Source organism: Temnothorax americanus, unplaced genomic scaffold (assembly GCF_048541705.1).
Source record: "Temnothorax americanus isolate GAGA-0224 unplaced genomic scaffold, ASM4854170v1 Scaffold12, whole genome shotgun sequence".
Classification (NCBI taxonomy): Eukaryota; Metazoa; Arthropoda; class Insecta; order Hymenoptera; family Formicidae; genus Temnothorax; species Temnothorax americanus.
In genome coordinates this window covers 3,321,302-3,339,777 of record NW_027509253.1, presented here as the reverse complement: position 1 = coordinate 3,339,777, position 18,476 = coordinate 3,321,302, and the positions used below count along the sequence as shown (strand labels likewise).

At 46.4% G+C, this 18,476-nt stretch overlaps 1 protein-coding gene across 5 annotated transcripts in view; it reads right to left on the bottom strand.

Annotated features, from left to right (window-relative positions):
• The window catches only part of LOC143893213 (protein bric-a-brac 1), a 361,046-nt gene that overhangs the window by 253,674 nt on the left and 88,896 nt on the right, over positions 1–18,476 (bottom strand). The window lies entirely within an intron of this gene.

The following is an 18,476-nucleotide window of genomic DNA, read 5'->3' as shown; positions in this document are numbered from 1 at the left end:
GTTGACATTGCTATGGTTATTGACAAGCCATTAATTTGCGTACTTTTATATAAGTTTCCACCGTAGCAAATGTAGAACGGGAGAATTTACGACGCCGAAGAACTTCCTGCTCTTGAAAGCAAGTCGGTAAATTTACTTTCATACGTCGGCGTGGCTTGTCGTGTGCATCGACAACTTTGTAGGTACTTTTCTTATTTAACGATAAATAAATCAAAGAAATATAAGGCTCGCAAAGTAGTTTCATTACATCTGGAACGTCGCTGTTTCGCAGTTTGCGTGCACCAAAAATAGAACGATTATTGATAAGCGATGAGATGTTTGAAATCGCCCGCGATTAAAACTTCCAAAATTATTTTTATCTTGCTCTTCAACAAATTCTAGATGTATATCAGGCTATTCTCTTCCCGTTCTCCAAGACAATCTGGAAAGATTACGATTTCGCTTTCACAAATTAGCAACGGCATCTCCGGCCATCGAGTGTCGCGGCGATCCGAGACGAGATGAGACGAGGCGGCGGCGGCAGCAGCCGCCGACGAGTGGGAACACGTTTCGAGGGGGTGTTTTTGCACGGCGGAAGTTTTAACGCAATTACACCAGCGACTCCTGGCGCCTCTCCACCGTGCCTCTCTGTCCTCCTCCTTCTCTCTACTAGCTCCTCAACCCCTTCCTCCCCCCTCGCTATCCTCGGCAACCCTCCTCCGGCCTTCTCATCCTTCGCCGTCGCCGCCACCCTCACAACCACCACCCACCACTTCCTCGCCCACGAACCTACTTTAGCTCGTACTTTATCTTTATCTGTTTTCCACCCCCTCGCCCGCCCGCCGCCGGTTCCTCCTCTTCCTCTCCTCCTCGTCTCCTCGTCTTCTCCGCGCACGTCATTCCGCATTATTTTCATTTTATCGTCAGCAATCTTGGTTAATGCAATACTCCCCGCCGTCCGAGAAACCTTTTTTATTTTGCGTTTGAATATTCTATCGCGTTACTGCGCCGTGGAAACCTCGCGGCTGGTGGGGCAAAAAGAGGGGGGAAAGGGGGCAGGAGGAAGGGGACGACACCCCGGAACCCACGATGGCGTATAGCACTTTGCTTCCGAGCGATAAAGATCCTCTCGGCCTCGCCTTCGACCGACGTGGCATGAGCTCATCCGAACTAAAAGGAGATTCTCTCGCACGATACTACCGCCGCAAACACATTCTTTTTAATTTTGCTCAAAAGAAAGGGATTCGTCGAAGGAACTCTGTCAATCGATCGAACCGGTGAGTCTCGATCCTTTTTCCTTGATCTATGTAGTTTTATGTGCATGATACGTAACTATATCGTAACGAACGACTTAGTTGTCACAAAAATTTCAACAATCACCTGCATTTAATTTCACAAAATTTTCTATATCGTCAAATAGCTTTTGGACTGTCAAAATTCGATTACGATTATTGTCATAAAAATATTTGTTTTAATTAAGTCGATGCATATTAGCGCTACATCTTAATTAAGTATTGTTGTGATAGTGACGCGTTAGAAATGCTTCTATTCGACGCAATTAGACGTAGCGACAATTAATTCGAAATCAGAACTCGGGATTGACGCGCAGGCCACTTCCGGGAGGCGAATATCCTCCTCGAAGACCTTCTCGACGGCGAGTGCATCGATCGACGGGGTACATCCTTCGCGACATCCTTCAGAGCGGATCGTTGTCGCCGCTGTCGACTTACTTTTCGCGAGTCACCGCGTACATGGCCGGGCGCAAGACGTCGCTCGACGTGGTATCGATCGCCAGATTAATTTGTAGTCCAGACAATGGGCCGCCATCTCTGCCGTCTCCGACGATACATCGAACGTAACGTTGCGCTGTTTCGTCCGGGCGCCTTTAGTACCACCCGGTACACCACCTTCTCGCGGCGCGGGCGTGGAATAAAACGGGCGGGATAGCGCGATGATCCTGCCGGGAGATACCGCTCGCCTTTATTTTGCCTAAGATATTTCCAGCCGTGGATCTTATCTTCGCTTTCGAACACACTCGACTGGCGAATATGGCCGTACTTTTTCTTCCCGTCGCGTCGCCCGGGACGTAAGTGCTCGCGCGCGCACACGATTTCCGTGCCCTTGGCAATAGAGAGAACGCGTCATATATTTCGCGTCTGCATCAACGTGAATTCCCAAAGTTCCATTTACGTAATTGGATAATTTATTTCAGCCGAACGGGCCCCGCATTTAAAAGCGTCGTCGTTCAATTTTACATCGAGGATAAACACAAATATTGAGAAAACGAGATGAAAATCTATCTCGCTTCTACATTACCGATCCAGATGCAATTAGATTTTACTCTTCGCGTTCTCGGAAGGGAAAGATAATTTTGTTCCGCGAAAGGTCAAAGCATATTAAATCTTTACAACGGATTGCACACGCTCGGGTCGACGTATCTACGTGGCAGCTGTCCGTCGCTCGCCATTCTGGTCTTCCGCACCTTGACGGCGACGCATTCGGCCGTTTCGCGCACACGTTTCTGGGCCTTTTTTATCTGATCCAGACCACAATGCAGGTATCCGCCCGCTCTTATCTCCGCCGTGCCACACTTCCGGGTATAAACGCAGAACGACGAAAGCGAGCGAGTTCCTTTAACGATTTTTTATCTCTTTGAGGATGCGATCCTCCGCGATAGTGAACTCTCGCCTGTCACTTCCTCTCGAACGGTCTACTTCTATAATTCGACCCGATTTTTCGGCAAGGTTTTCCTCAAGTCTTTCACAATGTGCGACACCTATATATATCTGCGCGTTTTCGGAAATTAAAAAAAAAAAGAGATTGGATTGCTCCCTCTCTCGGAAACGAGCTGTTTATATTTGCAACGTTTGCCTCGCGAAAACGGGAAAATATTCAGCAGGCAGGTGTGAAATGCAAGCGGCGTGAAATTCACGTTCGACGATCGGCACGCGCGTGCACCGCGCGCCACCTCCTTCGAAACGCAATCTCGCCGACACAATGGAGTATAGAATTTTTAATACGCCGCCGGGTAATGCGAAACGAGGCGCGAGACAATGGCTCTTTCTCGGGACCGATTCGCGCTCCTTTATCTCGCCCCGGCGTTTCCTACACGAACCGATACGCGACCGTTGTCGTCGACGGCGAAAACTCAACGTCGACACCTGCGCGACGTATGAAAACACCGCGAACACATATCATTAACGCCGAGGTGTCAGTTCCTGGGCGACCGTTAGATCCCACGTAATTTCACAAGTGCGTATATCCTCTTGATAAAGTGGAGTCTTCTAAACGCTGTCGCGCGAGAGTGAAGACAATAAGTCGCGCGACATAACTTTCCACACTTGAAGAAAAAAAAAAGAAGGAAAAAAAGAAAAAAAAAAGCTAAACGTCCTACATCTAGGAGAATTCTGTATTTTATGATGTTCTCTTCAAAGCCGCGAGCATTTCTGGCAGATCCGAGATACGGGACAAAAGAAATTTTATGCAATGCACAAGGGTTACGTGCTTTTTATTGCCGACTCGTTCAAATAATACGCATACTCGTATACATATATAAAGTATATACGTATATGTATATAAATATACATTTCCCGGTGGAAATCTTCGAACCAGGCCGTATGAATCAGATTGACTCAGAAATTTCCGCGACGTGAGTCATCGACGTAAACGAAATTGTATTTCTGCCATCTAATGGCAACACTTGTGCATTAACATTCGCCGATCTGGCGAACAAATTCGTGCGCGCGCGAGAGCGCACGGACGCGTGACTCAGCCACACGCTAGATACACAGCCGCTAGAATATATGTATATATAAATACGTAAAGACGTTCGTCGTGTACCGACGCGTCGATTAATCTTCGTGACATCTCGATCGATCCGCGCGAAATGACGGACGGAATCGCGCCCGCCGCCGCCACCGCCTTCCGTCTCGATATAAAGATATAAGGCGCTGCATTTCCGGTTATCAGATTTTTTGTCAGGGATATCAGACAGCGCATTTTCGATTATCCTGATATTACTTTAGAAAAGAATACACGATCCTGGGCGTGCAGAGCTGCGCGATGCAAATTTGACGACACGCGCTGTATAAAATTGATTTTGTAGAAAATAGATCTCTTAGGAAACAGATTTCAGTGATAGATGCAACATTACAAGTTGCATAAGATTCATTTCAGTGGAGATAAATCTCAATCTCCAAATAATCTTAGATAATCTTACTATAAATCGGTTAAATATAAAAAAAATTGCAACGCATGCTCACCTTTCTCGAAGGTAAAAATAAATTGCTAATACGTTTTTCCACGAATCGGAAAGAATCACTGACGCGGGGATTCAGTGCGGGAATCACTATAACAACGAATTCAACGTTACTAAACTGGACAGCCGGCGGACGCGCGCGAGCATTTTCGCGAAAATCCGTGCGCACCACGAAGGACGACGGGATATGTACGCGAAAGTCTCGCTCTTGATATCCCATTAGGCGAAATTATAAGCCGGCCGACTCGCGGGAATAAAAAAGGTCAGAGGGCGCGGGGAGTAGGACAGGGTAGGGGACAGAGACGCGCGTAAATTTCTATACGGCGATTACGGAGGCGGGGCATTATTGCATCTATTATTTCCGCAGGTTGCACGCGCCCATTATTCCTGGGGAGATTCTCTCTCTCTCTCTCTCTCTCTCTCTCTCTCTCTCTCTCTCTCTCTCTCTCTCTCTCTCTCTCTCTCTCTCTCTCCCCCTGTCCCTCTCTTTTTTTTCTATTTTCGGCTCGATGTCAGCGCCGGGGCGAAAGCGCCCGGATGTGTAGCAACGAACGACGAGGGTTTCATCGGCGAGGACGATGAGGACGGAAGGGGGACGAAGCGAGGGTGGAGGTGGGCCTGGGCTGCTGCCGGTACCGTAATCGAATATCCTAGAATTTAATTTCTATCGGTTCGTCCCGCGCGTCCGACTTTCATATCGCGCTTTTTTGCGACAGTCATTAAATCTAATTTATCGTGACGCTCGCGTTTTTCAGGCATGTGCGCGACGATCCCCCTCCCCCCCGTCCCGTTCCGCCGCCATCGAAGCAGCGGTGTAACGCGGCCTGGAAAAAAAAAAAAAAAAAACGGGCCCCTTGGCCGAGTTCCCTCCTCCCTTTTCACCCACTCGCCCTGCCGAAGTGCACTGTCGCGGTGCAACGATCGCACGCTCCCTTCCTCTCTCGCACGTGTAATTCTTCCCTTTGTAATTGAATACTATAAATTAATCCTTTGATTTATCCTTTGACGCAGGCGTTTCGTATTTCATGCGCGCAACTGAAGCGATCAACAATCGCTACCTTGTATGGTGGAGGTTGATAAGCACGGATACAAAGAAACTCTACGCTGTCGCTCAATTTAATGAAAAGTCCAATTTCACTCATCCGAGCTTCGATTACATTTTATCCCTCCTATACCTGTAGGAGACAAAAGAGTATCGCCCAATTATGATCGAATTATGGTCGTGCACGTTACTTTTAACGAAAATTTTATTTATCATATACCGCGCAACGGGAAAGTGTTCCGTTGTCACGACAGTCGAAAATATCAAGCTCGCAGCAGTTCTCCAGTTACAAGCGATCGAAGTTAATCAAGATTTGCACGATAAAAAGTTTATCTACATTTCAATCGGAAAAGTATTCATGCGAATATTACTTCGGTATTATCCCTTTTTCAAAATTTTTACACCCCAAGGATAGTGAAAAATTGTATGATTTTAATTAAGAAAGAAAGATAAGATTAAGTTGTGATATTTTTTACAATGATTTAATTTGATTTACTAAGAGTATAATTTTTTATTTAATTCTTCCAATTTCTCTTGAATAAAAATCTGTAAATAATTTTTAAATTAAAGCAAAGATAAATTTAATTCTCACTCAGGGACTTCTACTTTTAGAAAAAAATAGAGAAATACAAACAATTGCTTTCCACACTATATACGACTTTGTACTACATTTTTTCGTATATTCAGCATTGGCTGTGCACAGAATCAAGTTTTATTTATATCTTTTTAAACAAGCGTTGGTCAAAATTGCAAAATGAGTGGCGGTAATTCCGGAGTTCACCACATTCACAGAGTTGAGGATTAAATAAATGAGAAAGAATACACGACATAGTACGTTACAGTTATTCCGTATATTCCGTAGTACGTTAAATATTTTTGTGGCAGCGAGACTCGTCTGGTGTACGGTGTTTGTTTTGGTAGTCTATGACGGACGCAAGGCCGCCGCGTCGCGCGCCACGCCGCGTTGTTGTCATTCACGCGGCGAGATTCGAGTCGGCAGGTAGCGGGCCGCGTATCGCTCCGTGTTTCATCACTCTTGTCGCATATCCCATCGAATTGCAATCGCGTCAGCACGCGCGGGGAGACGCCAAACGCGACTACTTCCTATGAACAACCCCTAGTGTCGAGCCGTGCGATTAATTAACTTCCGCAATTAACGATTCGTGGGCGCGAATCGAAGCTATTTATCGAAACAAATATTTCGCGTGACTCATTCGTTGGGAGAAGAAATCCGAGTGACGAGATAAGGACATTCTAAGTCGTCGTTTTATAATATTTATCGGCAATATAATTATTCCCGACACCGAGGAATGCATTCGCGTCGCGCTTTGGCTTTCCCGACGGATTTGAATTTGATTTATCGTTTTGAGATTAGCAGCGCGACGTAATACGCAAATCATTAAATCGGGTCGTTCGAGTAACGAAAACATGTCGTATAATCAGTCTAAAACAAAAGAAACCGAGCACAACAATATTTGGCCTATGTTATTCTTCGTCAAACAAATTTTTTTACGATGTACAGAGTGTATGTATTAATTGTGTAAATGTAAATATTTGCGCGACCGAGACTCTCGGGATGGACTCGAGTAGCCACTAATGTGTCGTCGTACTGCCGTTCCAACTATACACTGGCGACAAGTATCGCGTTAGGCGTCTCACGATCATTTCCTACGATTATTAAAATTATCGCGATATTATCGGACCGCGCGTTTAATTAGCGACAGCTCGCATCGCGGCGATCCACTCATGAAGCAAATATTTCGCGTTGCTCTTCGCGACGTAGGAAACGCGCGTCGTGCGCGATTAATAGCGCCGGGAGTGCCGCCGTGCAAAGCGCCGTGTGATCGTCGCATTCTGGCGTGATTAGCGCGCGTTGTAATTAATCGTACTTTCGCGAGTGAGAATTGTGTGAGTGCAACGAGAGAATTCGAAAGGAGGCGGCGCGGCGGCGGCCTGAGGGGCGTCGGGCAACGGCGAGGAGCATGGCACAGCCGTGGGGTGAGTGACTTCCTTATTATATTTTTACCTTTGTTATAATATTTGTTTTATATTCGTGAAGTTTACAGTTATCTTTCGAATTACTTCCTTATGTGAAATTCAAATATCTCGCGTCACGTTTTGAAGTTATCGCGATTTAAATGAAACTTGCCTTTCACTTTGTTTCCAAATTTTGTTCGTCAAATTTAATCGCTCGGATAACGCAAAACTGCGAGGTTATCTTAGAGTATCAAATTACACCAGTTAAATACTAAACTACTTGATGTTTAAATAAAGTGTGTTCTTTTAATGTCTAAATATAAAAATTCCGACGTACGTGATTGCGAAACACGGCATGTATTAAACAAATATTGCTATCACAACCTCGCTTTTTATGAAATATTTACTTATCATCTGTTGCGCAATGGAGGAAGAAATATTCCTATATATTTATCCGATAAGTATTCAACTTAAGCGTATACGCGGAGAGTTACTTCGCCCGCGGGAGAACTTCTTACTCAATATTCCCTCTCTTCTTTCTGTTTCTTTTTTATTATTATTATTATTATACTCTTCGACATGACGCCGAGTGATACGCGCCGAAGTGCCACAATTATGAGCTGGCAGTCGTGGTTAAATTCCGTTTGGAAGAGTTAGCTTCGCGAGCGCGTAAATGTACCACGCTTCCGAAAACGATCGGGAGAAAAAATTACGAACGCGTCGCGCTATCATCCACCGGGGGAGTGAACTCTCTTTTTTTTTCCTTTTCCAACCTCTCCCTCTCCGCCTTCGCCATCCTCGCTTGTCGATCCCCGCCGCGCTCTGGCAGAAGTTCAAAGGACGACGAGTGATCGCGCGCGCGGCTCGCTGATCGATCGCTGATCGAGCGGAACGAGGAGCAGAGGTAGGTAGATAGGTAGAGAGAGCCGCGCGCGACTCTCTCGCCATCGCCAGCCCGCCCGCTCGCTCGCGCAGATAACGACGAGAGGTTATAAATCTCCTTCCGGTCGGAATCGGGAGCGAAGCAATCTGCGGAATGGTCCGGTCATCCGTCCATCAAGTCGCGCGCACCGCGACGTGCAGTCCACGTATTAATATATATCTGCGGGGGCGGCTGTGCGCGTGCACAGATACGCGCGCGCGCGTGTGTGTTCAGCTGTACATACAGGGTGTCCGCGAACGAGCGTCACAAATCTTAAAAGTGTAGAACAAGTCGGCTGGAGCGTAGAGTTGCAATGTATTGCTAATTGTTAAGACTCACTGTTATAGGTTCGTTCATTACGATAAAAGTACGATATTAAAGCGATAAGACAATATCTTTGTTTTCTTTTAAACTACTTTGGTTTGCATAATCGTTAATAGTTCGCTTTTATTGCAAGAATTTAACATTACAAGCATGAACATGTCTAATGCAGTATTTCCAGAATGACTCTTGCATCCTTTGGAGTCGATTCTTCTTTTTTTTCCCCCCGATTCTATTACGAAAGCTCTGTTAATTTCAACATTAAATGTACTCTGTGTGCAGCTACAAAATTCAATTCTATTAAAATATAATCCATTTAAAATTAAGGCAAAGAATTCCTCTATTGCTCACAAAATTACTCGATAATCTCTAATTGTTCGCACGTCACCAGAATCTCTCGACTAAATAACGACTAACTATTGAGATAAAATTCACGTTTCTGTATTATTCCTCGCTGAATCATGTATCATACGGTGCTCCCGGGACACACCGTATACACGGTACGCATATGTACGTGCACGCGTGTCGTTCTGCATATGCACACGTACACGCGACAACGGGTGCATCGTGCATGCCGCCGCGTCGCGACTGCAAGAACCGCGCTCGCGCTCCGCTCCTCGCCCTCTCCCTCTCGCGCTACCGCCACCCGCCGTCTCTGTCGCTCGTTCTGGTTCGGTATTTATGCGCGTTTCGATGGGAAAAGGCAGCGCAACTCGGACGCGACGCAAGATAATTTCTGATTTACCGCGAGCTCGCCGGAGCTGTCGCCCGCCGTACATCGCGGCGGAGATCCGTCCTGCGCCGCATTTTCGAAATGGAAACCCACCCCCTTGTCCTGACCCTCCGACCCGCCCGCCGTCGCGATAGCGCTCCAGCAACGTTCGTTCGACGGAACTCAAAAAGAAAAAAAAGAGGGAGAGAGAGAGAAAGAGAGAGAACGTCGCGTATGCTCGGAAATCGGATGCGATCGTAAAAGTTAGATCGCCTGGCAAATTTGGTCGTTTCGAAAGCCGAGGCTGCAAAAATGGGTTATGTAAATAAGGGATGAGATGCTTTTAACTCTTTCGGGGTGTAGGCGCAACCCCGATCGTTATTGAATGTCTAAAGCGGTCGGTTCTGAGTTCGCCGGATAGACGAAGGCAAATTAAATTTCCTCTCTCCTTGATTCTTCTTTTTTTCCCAAATTTGCATGCGAGTTTTCATAAAGTTAAATACCGAGATAATATGCGCGAAACGTTGACGTTGAAGTTATGAGAATTAGACGTTAAAACTTAAATCGTGTCGAAGCTCAACGGAAATAACATATAACGATTCTCGAAAGAAGTTAAAAGGAGAGAGAAAGAGAGAGAAAGAGAGACTACTGCGCTCGCTTACAAGATCGCCATTTTTTCGGAACGGTGACTGTGCGTGATGATAAACGATAAAGAGGCCTGTCTCCCTCTCTCTCTTTACCTTCCTATTCCTATTTCTTTGCCATCGTCATCGTGCATCGGGAATAAACGCGATGCACCTCTGTACTGTATGTCTGATCGAACCTAGCGCACGCAACCGGCCGGGGCCGTTCCGCGGAATTTCGCAGAGCGCAGAAATCGGGGGAGGGATTAAACGATCCCCGATAAACGCGAACCGCGCGGCCTTTCTTTAATAACGGCGATTCGCTCTGAGATTAACTTGTAACTGATCGGACGTGCAATACGTCCATCAGGATTCGCCGAGACTTCGTATATATCGGGAAAGCGTGTTTCTCTCATCTCCGATTCGATTGCATAAAAAAACAAAGCCGCACAATTTAATTTTTATCATCTGTCATTGAAATGTTAACGATAATCGCTGATAAGTATATGTTTCTCTCTATTCGATGTCAAGTTAAATTGTTGATAATCCTCCTTCCTCTTGGATGTCGACATTATAACACAAACGCTTGTGTGTTCCGGGAAAGAAATTCAAAGTGGAGACATGGTCTCGTCGGAAAAATCGCGACTGGGGAATTGAACGATAAAGAGCGCGGCGCGGAGACCCGCCGTACAGACACCGCGGTCGTTACATTATTACGGAAAAGTCGTTGCGGGAATTTCAAGTCGGCGGGAGCGTCTTTCGAGCCGTCGTCCGCCTGAATGTTTCACGAATAGATCCGCGGACGTTCCGGGTGGACGCGCATACAACTTTTATCAACGAGCGGATCTTTCGCCTCCCTTTTTGACCGGCTGTCTCCCTCTCTCTTTCCCGCCACTTGATTCCTTCAACCCTGTCGCGGTTACCCCACAGCTCCCTTCACCCCGTCAGAGTTTCGCTTGAAACGCTTGTCGTCGTCGTCGTCGTTGTCGTCGTTGAGGAGAAAATACGGGGAACGCTAAGCGGTCGCGTTTTCCCGGCGTATTACTTAAGCGATCCGACATCGATTTCCGGTCCGAGGGCATTTCCATGTCGCGAAATAATGCATTCCCCGAGTGAGCGACGCCGCGAAGGTCGCCGCTTATTCCCGCGGGACCGAGACCAGACGCGGATTTCCAGGGTAACTTTCGACTTTCCGAGCACTCGGCAGCCGCCACTCGAGGCGAATTCTTCTGCAATTTTCAGCGCGCGCCTTAACGTAACCACTGCTCCGGAAAAATGGAGCGCCGACGTCGATACGAGGTTCTCTTCCTTTCTCCTCTGTCGGAATGTCGGGGAAGGACGGGGCGATTTATCGAATTTCCTAAAGTGTCTGAGAAAGTACAATAGCTTCCGCGTGCGGAGCTCCACTTAGGCCAACGATAACACTGACAGCCATTTTTTGTCGATAGGAATTAATCCGTAATTGTTTCGCGGTAAAGATATTATCTCGGAGATTCGTTCTTTTATTCGTTTCTAAACCCACTTGGATTAAAAACAATGAAAGCTAAAGCCAATCTAAACCATTTCGCGTTAAAAATAATAATTACATATAGCGTAAATTATATGTTTGTAATTATCTCGCATAAAAAATATTATCCAGGTAGCAAGGTGACGTCTAATTGAGGTCCAAAGACGTCAATTAGACGTCATTAAGACGTCATTTGACGTCACTCTGCTACTGGGGATTTAAAAGACGATACCGAGGAATGCGGTTTTCAGCGATCCCTGGCTTCCAAACGGACGAAAGGCGAGTATTTTTTCGCCAAAGTAGGAAATAGGGGACCATAAAGAAACTCGACGCGGGTAAACAGCCGAGAGCGTTGCACCGAGATACTTTCTCAAGCTAGATTCGGAACAGTCGGTGATTTTTCAGTAGGAACAGTATATGGAGTGCTTCAGAAAATCTATGTAATTCGAAAGAAATTCTTAATCCATATTTTGAGATGATCTTTTGTAGAATAAATTAAAAACGGAGGCTAAATTGTGAATTCATTTATCATCAAAGATTGAAATCTGACGAAAGAAACATAGGTAATAAAATATTATTCTACGTTCCATTTTAAAAGAACTTTAATGGAGATTTTTAACATGAGCAATCCTTAGAAAAATATTTAAAGTGGAGTATTACAAAGTTGTGAGAGCGGATCGTGAAAAGAGGAATCCGCAGATGAAAGGAAAAACGCAGGTCTGAGATACTCTGTCTATCCTACGTGTATTATCCCGATACTGCCGGTCGGCAATGATTCCCGCGGAGATAAATCCCACGGAATATATCCAGTCCGGTTAACCCAACGCGAGACGATTTCCAAAGCGAGGAAGGAAAGCGGCAAGAAACACTCGCGGCTCTCCGGGCGCGGCGCGGCGAACTAACGTCGAAGGAGGGAGGAAAAAAACAAAGGCGGAAAAGGGGGAAAAGGGATCGTTTGGAGAAGAGATATAAAAAGAGGAGGGGGCAGGGGAGAGGAAGAGAAAAGAGAGACTTCCCTCGGTGGCGAAGCGGGGGGGTGGCAGGAGGGCTGAAGGTCCGAGAGAAGTTAAGTGCTCGGGCGCCTATATGCGGTCCGGTTACCCCGGGATTATATTCCAAGTATTGCCATTATGCGAAGAGTTTCCTAGGAAGGCAATTTTCGAAATATTTAAAACACATATCATTATGGCCGCGAAGCCGGTCCTTATTATAAAATAGTCCTCCGTCGAGCAGCGAAAGGGTGGCTGTGTAATACACACCGGGATAGACACCGGGGGAAAGGAGGAGCGGAAGACTGGAGGAAGGAGGAGAGAGGAGCCGTGGTCTTCGACTACCTACTTTCGAGATCTCGCGAGCAGCAGCGGTGCGACGTAGCGCCGCTGTATGCGGCGGGGTACCCACCAATTTCTCCCGACTCGTCCTTGCGACGGACGACGCGACCGAGCGACGGCGTGTGCCCCGCAAAAAGAAAAAAGGCAACCGTACCTGCCCGGAGGGACCGCGGCTATAGCTCCGCGTGTCGCGTAAAACGCGCGTGTCTACGAAAACGCTAGCTATCGCGTGCGGACCTTGCGTGCGCCAGCGCGAGCACTAGCGCGCAAAAAAGCCAGGAACTGGACCGAGTCGGAGAGCATCGTCTACTTTATAAGTGTGCGGAATCGCCCCGTGAGAATGGAGAAAATCCGTCCGCGAAGAGGCGCGCGTCGAGCGCACTTCAACCTTAATTGAGCAATTAATTTTAACGCACGTTGAAAAGAAGAGTGATTTTTTTATCTGCATCTTCATATCTTATTCTCGAAATTCTAAGTGTCTAAGCAGGCAACTCTAACGACAGCAGAGAAATCAATTCCAAGCGCGACAGCTAGTTGTCAAATATCATATCTCATTTTTCATTCCAAAAGTCAGCTTTGTTTCAATTTGATACATTTAAACAACGCGCTTAATCAAATTAAGAGCAGCTTTCCGAGTCGGTCCTTTTTCCGGTACCGGAGCAGAAATGGGTAAAACACGATTGTGTCGGAGATCCGAAATCACCGGGGTAACGTCGATACGTGTCAAAAAAGCGCGAGGGGGGCGCCTCTCGATCACTTCTGACAGCACGGTAATCGACTTCTGAGCGCGCGACGCGAGCGATACCGGGGGCCCGAGCTCGTATCGCGATCGTTTTCTGGACGGAGGGCCGAAAGGAGGTGGACGCGAGACGACGCGGGATGGATGGGCCACGGGTAACGCGCGCGCATTTTAATACATCGGGGGCGGGCTTTTCAATTTTGAATCCCATCGGGACGATCCTCTCGTTCTCCTGATGTATCGCTTACGTTACGCGTTGATCAACGCGACCGATCGACGTGCGCGCGCGTTTTTACGCGCGTTACGATCGCCGGCGCGGACGTATGTACGTACACGTACGAATACACGTATACGCGTCGCGTAGAAACAACGAAACGCAGAAACGAGAGTCGTCCGCGATTGTGTGGCCGCCTGCCGATACGAATGCGCGCAGGGATGCATATCCGCGCGTCGCGTCGGCGAGATGCACTTGCACACGCGCGCGAAAGCGTGCGAGACGCGCGAAAACACAATCAAGGCCGCGCCGGGCAAAAACACTAATTTAAACGGAACGAAGGAAATATGTAGTCACATCCGGTGTATCAGGATGAATGGCGCTCGGTTACTACAATTCACGATTTACTGTTTCGCGACTTTTTTCTCTGCCGACGCGTCGGGGATCCGTTCTCTCCTGCCGGTCCCCCCCCCCCCGCCGCTCGTTCCGTCTCCCTTTCGCGCTCTTTCCCTCTTTCTCTCTCTTCCTCGCTCTCGAGTCACCGAATACGAGAGAGAAGAGACAAAGAGGAAAGGAGAGACAGAGAGAAAGAGGGAGAGAGAGAGAGAGAGAAAGAGTGAGCACGGGAGGACGAGGATGGCAGGGCAGGCGATCCGGGAGGTAAAGCCGTTATTGCCAAAAAGGATAATGCGAGGGAAGATTAAATTTTTTTCGACCCGCCCTTTCGAGCTCCACCGACCGCGTGATCACGCTTTGCTGCTTCTCGTGTTGTACACTGTGTACACTTTTCGGGGGATGCGCTCGCTGCCTCCCTCTTCTCCCGTCGTCACCCTTCCCGAGCATCACGCTTTTCGTAGCCCATTTCCGACGGAGTAAGCCTCGCAATCATTTTAGATTATTCTCAAAAAATCACGTTGATATCGCATACTTATATTGTCATTTTAATTATTCTAAAGTCTCCGTTTCAATCCCAAAAATCTGACATCTTTTATAGCGGTATAATATATATATATTTTGGAAATAATATTTAAGAATAATTACGATTGTAACTTAAAATATTTATTTGAGACTTGGTAGAATTGATATAACTAATTCGATCTTATCTACAATGCGTCGAACGACCGAACGTTAAATTTATAATAAAAACAACAAATTTGTCATCAGTTAAAAATATTTAATTGCTACTTAATAACTATTCGTAGTAAATAATGAATCGCGAAACCTGTTCTTTGGTACGTAAACGATTGCAAGATTAAACGATGCGATTAGAGTCGTATTAAGTGGTCGTGGGAGACGCATCACGAGGCTCGCGCGCGACAGATAAAATATAATTTATATTTATACCGCGTAATGCTGCGTATACGTTGTCGTGAGTCCCCTCCGGGTTTTTGGGCCCGTTCGAGGTATAAATAATTGTCTCCGGTTTTCGCCGCCGGAGGCGGGCAATTCATAACTCAGAACGCGCTCTCCGTTGAGTCCCTAATTTCTGAAATGCGGAAGGTTAACCGCTACTTTTAGAAAAGGCGGAGTACGCTATTTCCTGCGGCCGTGGAATAACTAATACGACTAATAAAATATCGAAACTTATTGAAATATCAGTTGCAATAACTGGCGACAAATCTACTACACGTTAGATAATTTCGGACGCTGGAGAGAAAAGACGCGTAGTTTTGGCCAACATGCGTTAAAACTCGCAATAAAAAAAACGGATATTATCAAGAGAAATTTAGTCGTGGTATTCAATAAAATTCTTATATGGAATATTCATCATCAATATATCTGTATATAATAGATTGTAGTCTTTATATTTTATGTATATGTATATAAAGAGAAATGTCTTCTCTATTCCAAAAAGGCTTTATACACTTCGAAAATAGGACTTGTTATCGAGAAACCGACCTTCGGCAATAAAACCCTCTTGACAGATGCAAAACCGCGCGCGCGAGAGCGACTCCCAATGGCCGTACCGCCCGAGAATTTCGTTCTTCAATGGGGAATATAAAATTATTAGAATTAGATTTAAGAAGGATAAAACTCCCAAGCACTTAAGCCAGTAATCTAACGAGCATCTCGTGTACTATTCGTCCGTACTGTTTCCCCAGACTTACTTCATCATTTCCTCCGTGGTTTTCAACTTACGTTTCTCTTTATCTTGAATAAATTAATCCAAGAACTTTCACGCTAATACTGATATACTGTTTATATAAATGAAAAACATCGCTTTCTCTTTTTCTACAAATTCTGTCTCTCTCTTTCTTTTTCTCTCTCTATCTCTCTCTTTTTCTTAGAAATAGCGATGCATTTCGTTCATTTACTGCAATCTGCATAATTACATTTTATTTCATTTCATCTACTTGTATAATTATTCTCTCTTTTTTTTCCCTTCTTTCTTTTATTCGTCCTGTAAAAAAAAGCCATGTCGACGGTGCTTGGCAGTGCTCTCGCGCGGCTTGGCATTCCACGATCCCCGGGTCCGCCATTGGCTTCTCTCGCCCGCATCAATTAGGTATTTTAATCGGAAAGGCACCGCGGAATAGTTGCGATACTACAACGGCGCGCATTTACGATACGTGCGCACAGGCAGTCAGGCAGACATACCCGGAGAATTGGAACGTGGTTGCGTTAACATAATGGAATTCCGCGGAATGTTATAACCATTATATGTACGTATAGTGGATTACGTCACGGTGCGCGGCGGAGCCGGCGACGTGTGCGCCCTGAGAAGAGAGAAAAAAAATAATGCCGCTTACTCGGTCGCTCACTTTAATTTCCTAGATTGAACTCGACTGACGGCGCGGAGTCAGTCTTGCTCCGTGCTTTTTCGCGAATAAACGGCGTGTCCCTCCCACGAAGCGCAAGCATTTCTTCCCGTGTCGCCCGATACTTTGCACGGTCCCGAAAACCCGGACGTGAAAATTTAAACGTGCCCGCGTTTAAGTTTCACCGCAGACCGTTATATCTTGCCGAATGTGCATTTTCCGGATGTACGTAAGACGCGCCGAGTGAAGGTGACGGTTCGCGTAATCGAATAATCTGACTGCGCCGATTGCGCGCATTCGTCGGGTGGGATGATAATTAAACTTATTTAACTTTCCAGTTAGCTCTCTGGAACTCGATATTCCCATATAGATATTCTCATGTAACGTTAGATATTTATATATTAAGACTTTTATCCTACTTATCGGATTATGTTACATAAACAACAAAATGTTACTGTCGATGTAAATTATAATAATATATGTATACGTATTACACACATCTGGATAAGATAAACCTTGAATAATGCGTCAGAGTTTTTTATTAGACAACGGTTTTTACAAGTGAAATATATGCATACGATCATTTTTAATTTAATCAAGATAGCGAGTAATCCGCGCAACGATCGTTTTATTGATACAAATAAGCATAATTACACGCTCCGTATCGCGAAAGGGAATGAACGTGAACGGTACTGAGAGCAAAGAGAGAGAAAGAGAGAGAGAGAGAAAAGGAGAGAGGGAGAGAACATATTTTGTTAAGCGAAGTTAACTGTTCGGCCCAAGTCGGCGCAACCTGCCCCCTATGTCCGACGATCGTCGCGCTAGTTACAAAACGGCTTGTAACTAGCCGCACGCTTAATAACTTGCACCGGTAGCGGACGATAAATAATGCAGGAGACACCGTCGTCCCGATGTAATTAACGAGAACAGTCGATACCCCAGGCATGCTCTCGCGCGCGCGCGCGCGCGCGCGTGTGACTGGCGTGTGTGCGTGCGGACGCGTGTTTGTGTCACGTACGCGCGCGAACGCGAACGAGCGCGGTCAATATTTGTCATCCGCTTTAACAAAAAGAACGTTACAAAACGCTCGGCCGGATGCACCCCGGCCAAATATTGACTGCGCTCATTGACGTTCATTGATACTCTCAATTAGCGCATACCGTCGAAGCCAATCGCCGGGTAATTGGGATGGCCCTCCACCTCCGCGGAAAAGCGCGCGGGGGTCTCTCTCTTTTTCCCTCCGCCGTCATTTTCCTCTCCCCTTCCGCTCACCCTCCCTTCTCGCGCGTCCGCGCGACCGTCAGAAGCGCGAACGGTTTCGGCGCGAAAACTCGTCCCGCGCTTCGTATAATTGGCGGCCGCCGGTGCCGCGCGTCTCGAGTACACCCGCGACTTTTCCGTCGCGAAAGAGCGGCCAATTATACGGGATTGCCATAGATACGGGAGAGCCGTTGCCTTCCTCGAGGATCGCCCGGGTCGGTCGGTCATTTGCCTTGACTAGGACGAACGCGTGCCTTAATGACGTGAGGCGCGCGCGGAACGCAAACCACCGCGCGCTCTCGTTAACGATCAGTCGAGGATGCGGCTGCCTCGGCCAACGGAGGGAAACATCTTCGTTTTCTATCGGGAAAAATTGCGTTCGCGCGATTTCGGGTTAACCGCCCCGAAGCGCGCGAAAGTTTCGATCCAGAGAGGAAGTTTGCCGGGAGTTCGCTCGGGAGAGAGAAATACCTGTCGTTTCTTATTTCAATTCGGCGGCACGTTTCTGACCGGCGCGGCGGAGGAAACTTTTAATTGACCCTCCCGTTGTCGAATTATTTCTAAATGTTAGACAAATATTGGAATGTTTCTCTTAACTCATATTTATTTTATCCAATATTGGAATAAATTCAAATGTATATGCGCGTGCGCGCAAATTACTAGTTACGGCGCGGAAATTTATTTATCGCTCGTTTATTTAACGTCAGATCAATAAAATTAGGCTCGTAATGCAATTTAGTAACGTATCATAATTTAAATTGGAAAATACATTTTATAAATCTCTAATCTATGAATATAAATCTAATATATGTACAGCTGAAGTCCCCGTAAA